Source organism: Xenopus laevis, chromosome 8L (assembly GCF_017654675.1).
Source record: "Xenopus laevis strain J_2021 chromosome 8L, Xenopus_laevis_v10.1, whole genome shotgun sequence".
NCBI lineage: Eukaryota > Metazoa > Chordata > Amphibia > Anura > Pipidae > Xenopus > Xenopus laevis.
This window is the reverse complement of record NC_054385.1, coordinates 12699243-12708794: the sequence shown is the minus strand read 5'-3', so window position 1 is coordinate 12708794 and position 9552 is coordinate 12699243. Positions and strand designations below refer to the sequence as shown.

Sequence of the window (9552 nt, the reverse complement as noted above, 5' to 3'; positions counted from 1 at the left end):
CATGCAGATCACAATTTGATCCACAAGTGCTTTTTAATAAAATATAGAACTCGAGTTCTAGAATGATAGTATGCCAAGTGGCTCCCAGTTTGGGCACCCAGTCCCAAATTTCAGCAGACCTCCCCACCAACACAGCCAGATGTTGTAAGTCAGAACAATCAGACTAATGTTATAGCACAATTCCATTAAATGTTGTTGTTATTTTGGGCAAGGACAATTTCCGAAAAATAGACAACCAAATGGCTGCCCACTTATTCACCAATGATCACATCATCTGAGAATCCACATCCACAACAATGACAACGTTACTTTAACTTCTGGAGGTCCTGTGGGTTAGAGCCTTATAGATGAAGAGACAGAATGAATATAAAGACCAATCCAGGGTGACTGAAACCATGGAACATCTTACCTTGTTTTGTAGAAGACCAAGGTACATTCCATCATAGCACAGAGCCAGCTTGCTGCAAGATAAATAGACAACTCAAATCAGGCAAAATCTAAGGACCAAAAAGTTACTCTGCTATATTGTTTCATCAAATACATACTCAAAATAAAATGTACAAACAGTTTCAAATAGAGAATTCTGCCAATTCACAGAAACCCTTAGTGAAACGACCCACTAAGAACACAAATTAGAAGCTGATCACTAGGAGAGAAGGTCGTACAAAGAGGAAAGCGCTGTCACCATCAGGGGGGCATGTGGGAGTCATGTCAGGGACATCATACACAAGACACTACTATAGAAACTCCCTGGGCTAGTGCATTTTTTTTTGAATAGGAAGACAAGCCCAAAGAGAAACTTACCAATTCACTGAGGTTGTCTAATATTTTGTCAGCCCCCCATTAAACTATCAACAGCGCACTCCTGTCAAATGGCTCTGGAAGGGGCTCATATATAAACCAATGATTAACATGTCAGGTTTTATCTGGATTGGGTATTCAAAATCCGACTCTTGTGGGACTAAAACTCACAAGCTTTGAAAAACTTGTCCCAAGCAGCTTGAAGCCCAACACACTATCCATAGAGCCACAGAGCCAGGAACATAACATCTGTCATTACCTACCTACATACAGCTCATTAAGTTACAGGTTTTATTTAATTAAATAGTGAACTTGACTCAAAAAATGTGAGTATGCTCAGTGGCACCCAGTTCGGCATGTAGTTCCCAAATCGGTACATCTATAGGAGCACCACAGTGTGATTTCCTTTTTTTTTTGATCACTAGAGGAAAGACCAGACATAGGGGAAGGCAGTGCCACTATAATGAGGAGAGACAGAAGGGAATCCTGTCATTGAACTCATACACAAATATAATCAGAACATTGTCTTTTTCATTTTGGCAATCTATCAATGGTGCACTCCTGTCAAGTGGCTCAAGAAGGGGCTCACATATTGACTAACAAGTTAGGTTTTATCTGGACTAGGCATTCAAAATCTGACTCTGGTGGGACTCGAAACCCACAACCAGTGCCGATTCTGGGGCTGCTGCCACCTGAGGCAGCAGCCCAGATGCCGCCCCACTCCGGGCTTAAAAATTAGCGTCGGAGCGGGTTTCAGGGGGCAGTATCGCTAGTGCATTGAGCGCTAGAGCGCTCTTTGCACTAGCGGAGCCGAATTTCCGGGTTAAAACCCGGAAGTTCGGCTCTTAAAGTTACAAGAGGCTTTTTGCCGCCCCTTGTAACTGGCCGCTCGCTGCCGCCTGAGGCAAGGCTTTCACCCTTCTTCATGGCAGAAGCGGCCCTGCCCACAACCTTTGAATACCTAAACATAACCAACTAGAAGTCCAATGTCCTATCCATTGTGCCACAGAGCCAGCCAATTACCCTTTACACACACCCACTGTGAGATCATATAGTACATCAGTCTTCCACCAACAAATACTTGTTTTGTCACCAGCATGCACAATAGAGTGAAAATTTCCAATTTTACTTTAACTCACTGACAGGTGTGACTGTACAGCTATGAGCACACGGAGCTATAGGCTCCACTACTCTCAGTCTGCTTGAATCTAATTCAGATCAACTGAGATGGGACATGGAGCAGTGCAGATGGGACATGGAGCAGATGTTGAGAGCAGTGGAGTCTACAGTTCTGTGTGCATATAGACTATGTTTTAGCCAAGGATGACTTCAAAACCTAAGAAAGATGGCGGCAAGGTATTGCTATAGAAACACCCACACTGGTGCAGTTTTTTTCCCAAAAAGCACAAGCCCACAGAAAAACTTTCACTTGTCACTGCCAGTGAAATTATTAATGGTGTGCTCCTGTGAAATGGCTCAGGAAGGGAAGGCTCACATATAGATCAAAGACACCAAGTTAGGCTTTATCGGCACCTGGCATCATAATGTAAGGGACTAAACCCCATAACCATTGAAAACCTTAGCTTGTTCAACTAGAAGTCCAATGAAACAGTCACTGTACCACAAAGGCACCAGCATAGTCACAACCCACACACACTGTGAGACAGTACATTACATCACACTTTCAGTAAAAACACAAAAGCAGACATTTTTGGGCTGACCTCCGCACCGCTCCTCTGCATTTAACTGACTGAATAGAAAAGAACAGATTTTGTAAAGATCAACAGAGATGGGGCACAAAGCGGATGCGTTTCTCTCAGACGACATACACAAGTGTAATCAGGACATCAGTTGAACTACTTTTTAGTTTTGTCCATGTTGCACTTAGGAAGGGGCCTCACATATTGATCTCCTATGATTAACAAGCTGGGTATTACCTCTGTCAGACAGTCAATAGTTGACTCTGGTGGGACTCAAACCCACATCCCTTGAATACCGTACTCAATGCGCCACCCATTGGACCACGGCCCCTAAGACTCTAGCACCCACATATGCCGAGAGACAGTACAGTACATCACATTTCCACCAACAAATGTGGCACCCAGTTTGGACTCCCAGTTTGGACACCAATTTCAACAGCCTCCCCGCCAACAGAGCTTACAGAGCTTACCTAAACTTCTAAAATCTCTAATTCATAAATGTGTGGAAAAACATTAGGCACCCACAGTGAACTGAATCTCTACATTTTCTTCCCCAGGTCAGTGATGGTTATCAGGGAAGTTTTGCACCACCATCATTCTGAACTTTCCTAGGCCTCCCACGGCACAAATAGACTCGACCATAGAGTGACAATTTCCTCAGTGACTCAAAGAATGGGATATCTTACCTTGTTTTCTAGAAGACTGAGGCACGTTCCATTGTAGCACAGAGCTGCTTGCTGCAAGATAAATAGAATACTAAAGTCAGGCAAAATCTAAAGGACCAAAAAGTTACTGTGCCCAATGTTACCCAATGGTATAGTGAGTTATCAAGATTCACACAGTCCCACTGAGACCAGACAACTAAGGACACAGAATACAAGTTGATGACTAAGGAAAAGGGTCCCATACATAGAGGAAAGCAGGGCCATCGGGGGGACATCATACACAAGTCTAATCAGGACATCAGTTGGAAAGCTTTTTAGTTCTGGCAAACTGTCTATGGTGCACTGCAGTCCTGGCTTAGGAAGGGGCTCATATATGGACCAATGATTAACCAAACTTCATGGTTAGATTATCACTAGGAGGGAATTAGAACACACACCTTTATATAACTTGCACTAAATATATCAAAGACTAAGATACTGTTCATTGAGTGTAACAGCAGAATATACTACTATGTCTGGATACAAAGACTGACTTAAACATGAATCAAACTCACAACCTAAAAACGTTTACCTTATAAGCTACCACACTTTCCATTGTGCCACAGAAAGAGCAATAGTGCAGCGTAAGTATAACATAACTAACATTTCAGCTACAATTATTATTGCACCAAATACATACTGGGAATAGATTGGGCAAACTATAAATCTACATGTAAATAATTCCACCAGTTGGAGCAATGTATAGGAAGACAAGTGAAAGGCCTATGAGAGAAATCATACACAAGTCTAATCAGGACATCAATTGGAAAGCTTTTCAGTTTTGACAATCTCTCTAACTGCATTTACAGATATGGGACCTGATATCCAGAAAGCTCAGGACCTGGGGGGTCACATATAGACCATTGACTAACATGTCAGGTTTTATCTGGATTGGTCATTCAAAATCTGACTCTGGTGGGACTCAAACCCACAACCTTTGAATAACTTGTCACAAGCAACTAGAAGTCCATTGCGCTATCCATTGCGCCACAGAGCCTGGCACATAATGTGTGTCATCACTTACATACATACAGTTCATTAAATTATACTACCATTTACATGTATTATTTCATAAAATAGCCCCATCCACACCCGCCCTCCAACCACACTCGACTTTAACATTCCTTTTATAGACCCACCCTGCCAATGAAGAGCTTGATGCGAACCTGCCCACAAGTGGGGGTGCGAGGTCAGCCCAAACTCAACCAGCTGAAGGGTCTTGCGGGTATGTGCCTAGGGCGCAAAGCGGGGTCGGCACCAGGCAAGTACCTGCTCTGTCACCTACCCCATTTCTGGTCCCATCCCTCCCCAGTAGCCGCTTGAATCTTTGTGCGTAAATGCACTTCTGCACGAGCAAAGTCTTCCGCATGTGTAATTGAACTCAAACTCAATATTAGCCTAGGGCACCTGGCCAGGCTCAGGTGAGATTCGAACCCACAACACCTTGTCACATGCAACTAGAAGTCCAATGCGCTATCTCTTGCGCCACAGAGCCCGGCATATGATGTTGATCATTACCTACAAGTTCATTAAATTAAACTACCATTTACAGGTATATAGTGAACTTGAGTGAAAGATGAGAGTGTGCTCAGCCGCACCCAGTTCAGGCATGTAGTCCCCAAATTGGTACATCTATAGGAGCACCACAGTGTGATCTTCCACCGCATCTTTGTTCTATAGAAACACCCCGAACTAGTACATTATTTTCCACATAGGAAGACAAGCCCAAAGAGAAATTTACCAATCCACTGAGATTGTCTAATATTTTGGGAGCCCCCCATTAAACAATCCATGGTGCACTGTCAAATGGCTCTGGAAGGGGCCTCACATTAGTGATGTGTGGGTCAGATATAACCCCATCCACATTCCTTTTACAGTCCCACCCTGCCGATGAAGAGCTTGATGCAAACTTGCCCACAAATGCGAGGTCAGCCCAAACATCTTGCCAGTATGTGCCTAGGGTGCAAAGCAGGGTTGGCACCAGGCACATACCTGCTCTGTCACCTACCCTACATCTGGTCCCATCTCTCCCCAGCAGCCGCTTGAATCTTTGTGTGTAAATGCGCTTCTGCACGAGCACAGTCTTCCACATGTGTAATTGAACTCAAACTCAATATTAGCCTAGGGCACCTGGCCAGGCTCAGGTGAGATTCAAACCCACAACACCTTGTCACATGCAACTAGAAGTCCAATGCGCTATCTCTTGCGCCACAGAGCCCAGCATATGATGTCGATCATTACCTACAAGTTAATTAAATTAAACTACCATTTACAGGTATATAGTGAACTTGAGTGAAAAATGTGAGCATGCTCATTGGCATCCAGTTCGGGCATGTAGTCTCCAAATTGGTAAATCTATAGGAGCGCCACAGTCTGATCTTCTCCTGCTTCTTTGTTCTTCAGTAAAATGCTGAAATTAAACAAAATATCCAGTCTTTCACTCTATTGTGCATGTGCTGGCCAGAGCCATCAAAGAATAAAGAAGTGGAAGAAGATGACTGAAATAGCCCAACTAAGAAAACAGAATTGAAGCTGATCACTAAACAGGGCCATATGGGAAGGCAGTGCCGCTATAAGGAGAAGATAAATGTGGTGGGACTAGAACCAACATCCTTTGAAAGCCTTAGCATGACCATCTAAAAGTCCAAGACATTATCCATTATGCCACAGAGCCAGCCATTTGCCAATCACACACACCCACTGTGAGATCATATAGTACATCACTCTTCCAACAACAAATATTTATTTTCCAGGTTCAATTGTATGGTCATGGGCACACGGGCTGTAGGCTCCGCTACTCTCAGCCTGCTTGAATCTAATTCAGATCATGAGAGATTGGGCATGGAGCAGATCCGATTCTCGCAGCCTTCAAAAATGTGCTGAGATGGTAGCAAGGTGATGATATAGAAACACCCAAACTGGGGCCGTTCTTTCCCCCAAAAAGGAGCACCAGCCCACAGAAAAACATTCACTGCCAGTAAAATGATTAATGGTGTGCTCCCGTGCAATGGCTCAGGAAGGGGCAAGAATCAAACTCACACCCTAAGGAAACATTCCACTTTGAAGGATAACACACTTCCCATTGTAACACAGAGAAACCATCAGAATAAGCAAGTATAGCACAACTAACATTTCAGCTACAATTACACATTTCAGCTACAATCATAAACAAGTCTAATCAGGACATCAGTTGGAAAGCTTTTCAGTGTTGACAATCTCTTTATGGTGCACTCTTGTCAAATGGCTGAGAAAGGGACTCACATATGGACCAGTGATTAACAACTTGGAATTTTATCTCCACCCCAGTCTCAAAAAAGCTCTCTGGTGAGAATCCAACCCAACACTTTTGAATGGCTAAAAACCAATGCACTATTCATTGTGCCACAGAGCCAGTAGGCAACCACACACCATGAGCCACACACACTGTGAGACCATACAGTACATTTGGTACAGTAGTCACCACTACAACTGCTTCTCTTTTCTTGGCAGCGCACGTTCCCCAATGGCAACTTACCATCGGCACACAAATGCAGGAGCAACTGTAACAGCACCACATATTCATTAAATGCCTTTACAGGTATGGGATCTGTTATCCAGAATGCTCAGGACCTGGTGTGTTGCAGATAACAAATCTTTCTGTAATTTGGATCTTCATACCTTAAAGCTACTAGAAAATCATGTAAATATTAAATAAACCCAAATAGGCTGGTTTTGCTTCCAATAAGGATTAATTATATCTTAGTTAAGATCAAGTACGAGCTACGGTTTTATTATTAATGAGAATTTGTTTTTTTGGATAAAATGGAATATGGGAGATTTTCGGGATATGAGATTTCCAGATAACGGATCCCATACCTGTATTGCACACTTAGGGTATTTCAGCAACATTTCTGACCATACGGCCCTATCAAGCTGATGGACACAAATTAACAACCCATTTGTTATCCTGTTTTGCCATCTAGTGGTTATTAGTGTACAAAACAGTATACAAAGTCATTACAATTTAGAAAGTGCAAAAACGTTCACAAAGGTCTCAAACATACGTGCTCCATATTAGAAAAGTGTGAGTGCTTGATAAGATATCCATATTAAACACATGTGAAAGTTCCCTGGTCCGGTGGAAAAAGTTTAAGGAAAACAGCTGCCATGAAGGGGGATGGGGGGAGCACATATACAAGTCTAATCAGTACCAATACATCAGTTGCAACACTTTTTAGTTTTGGCAATCTGTCTTTCCTGGTCATCCCCGGCAGCATAATCAATTACCTTTGGGTTAGCTCTCCCCATCAGTAATACAGAAGAAACACAGGCCCCCAACACACATAAAGGTCCCCTCCCCCAATCCTCCCCGTCTTTTGTTTCTTCTGTCAGTAAGTTATCAGGTTGGGCTCTCACTGATCTGAAAGGATCCAATTACCGGGTGCAGTTCTTGCTGACTCTCTCCCATGCGGCAGGGTTTTTTATTGTTGGTGCACATATTAGCTTTGGTAGTGATGTCATTGGCACGCTTTTTGAAGTAAAAGCAGCCATTTGCCTTAGTGTCCTTGCCCTAGAGCGCACTCAATTCAACATGATTAAGAAAACAGTGTCTGACAACTTGAGACAGCCAACAACTTCTATGGAGCCTAGAGCCTCTATATGTGCACATCCGGATCTTTACTCGGGGGAAAGATCTCTCCAAGATTTTCAAGGTCCTAGAAGTACTCATCACTCAGCTGAGGTTGCAGGGGATAGAAGTGTACCATTACCTGGACAGCCTCTTGATTGTTGCAAGAAATCCGAAGATTTTAAGGGAGCATGTAGCTCAGGTGAAAGCAACTCTGCATTGTTTCAGATGGATCCTCAAAAAGGAAAAGTCATTCGACCCCCACTGAGAAGATGGTGTATCTGGGGCTCTCTTCAATACTAGGCTAGGTCTGGTTACTCTTCCACCTCAGAGGATATCTCATATTGTCTCAGAGACAAAACGTTTGAGGACTTTCACCTTTATCCAGGCAAGAGAGCTCATGAGTTTTCTAGGGTTACTGACATCCACCATAGGTCTGGTGAAGTGGGCGAGATTGAGGATGAGACCTATTTAAATGTGGTTCCTTGTCCATTGGGACCAAAATCAAAGGTGTGTTTAGCTACTGGCTTTGTGGCACAACGGATAACACATTGGACTACAAGTTGATTAAGCTAAGCCATTCAAATGTTGCTGGTTTGAGTCCCACAAGATTTAGATTTTGAGACTGGGGAGGAGATAAAATCCCACCTTCTTAATCACTGCTCCATATTTGAGTCCCTACATGAGACAGTTGACAGGAGTGTTACTTAGATTAGAGTCCTGCACAGGTCCAGTATGGCATCACACTGCAATGCACTAGCCCATGGAGTTTCTATAGTAGTGTCCTATTCCAATTTTAACTCAGGGGAGGGCCAGAGTGACCGATCCTGAAACTTAGCTGGGTACCCAGATGGGTTACCCACAAAATACCCACACATTCAGGCAATCGGAAATTTCTGTTCAAAACTCATTCCAAACCTAATGCAGCACTCTACCTTAGATTTGCCAAAACTAAAAAGCTTTCCAACTGATTTCCTGATTAGACTTGTGTATGACATCCCTGACAGGTCTCCCTCCTGTCTCTCATGGTGGCTCTGCTTTCCTCTATGTATGAACCTCTTTTTACGAGTGTTCAGCTTGTATTTCACACCCACAACTTTTGACAACCTTACTTTAACTTCTGGAGGTCTGGTGGGTTAGAGTCTTATAGGTAAAGGGAAAGAATGAATATAAAGACCAATTCAGTGAGACTGAAACCATGAACATCTTACCTGGTTTTCTAGAAGACCAAGGTACATTCCATTGTAGCACAAAACCAGCTTGCTGCAAGATAAATAGACAACTCAAATCAGGCAAAATGTAAGGACCAAAACTTTACTCTGCTATATTGTTTCATCAAATACATACTCAAAATAAATTATAAAAACAGTTTCAGACAGAGAATTCTGCCAGTTCACACAAACCCTGAGTGAAACGACCCACTAAGAACACAAATTAGAAGCTGATCACTAGGAGAGAAGGTCGTACAAAGAGGAAAGCGCTGTCACCATCAGGGGGGCAGGTGGGAGTCATGTCAGGGACATTATACACAAGACACTACTATAGAAACTCCCTGGGCTAGTGCATTTTCTTTTAAATAGGAGGACAAGTCTAAAGAAAAACTTACCAATCCACTGAGGTTACACTCCTGTAAAATGGCTCTGGAAGGGGGCTCAAATATAGACCAGTGATAAATGTTAGGTTTTATCTGGATTGGGCATTCAAAAGCTGACTCTGGTGGGAATCAAACCCACAACCTTTG

At 43.1% G+C, this 9552-nt stretch overlaps 1 long non-coding RNA gene across 2 annotated transcripts in view; it reads right to left on the bottom strand.

The window, feature by feature from the left end:
* Positions 1-320: 320 nt before the first annotated feature.
* Positions 321-9552, bottom strand: part of LOC121397118 — a 35949-nt gene continuing 26717 nt past the window's right edge. The window contains exons 4-5 of one of the 2 annotated variants that reach the window (XR_005963469.1): positions 3188-3238; positions 321-461 (exon numbers count right to left, since the gene is read on the bottom strand). This is a non-coding gene — a long non-coding RNA (uncharacterized LOC121397118). The remainder of the gene's footprint in view (positions 462-3187; positions 3239-9552) is intronic. The other variant, XR_005963470.1, reaches the window with a different exon arrangement.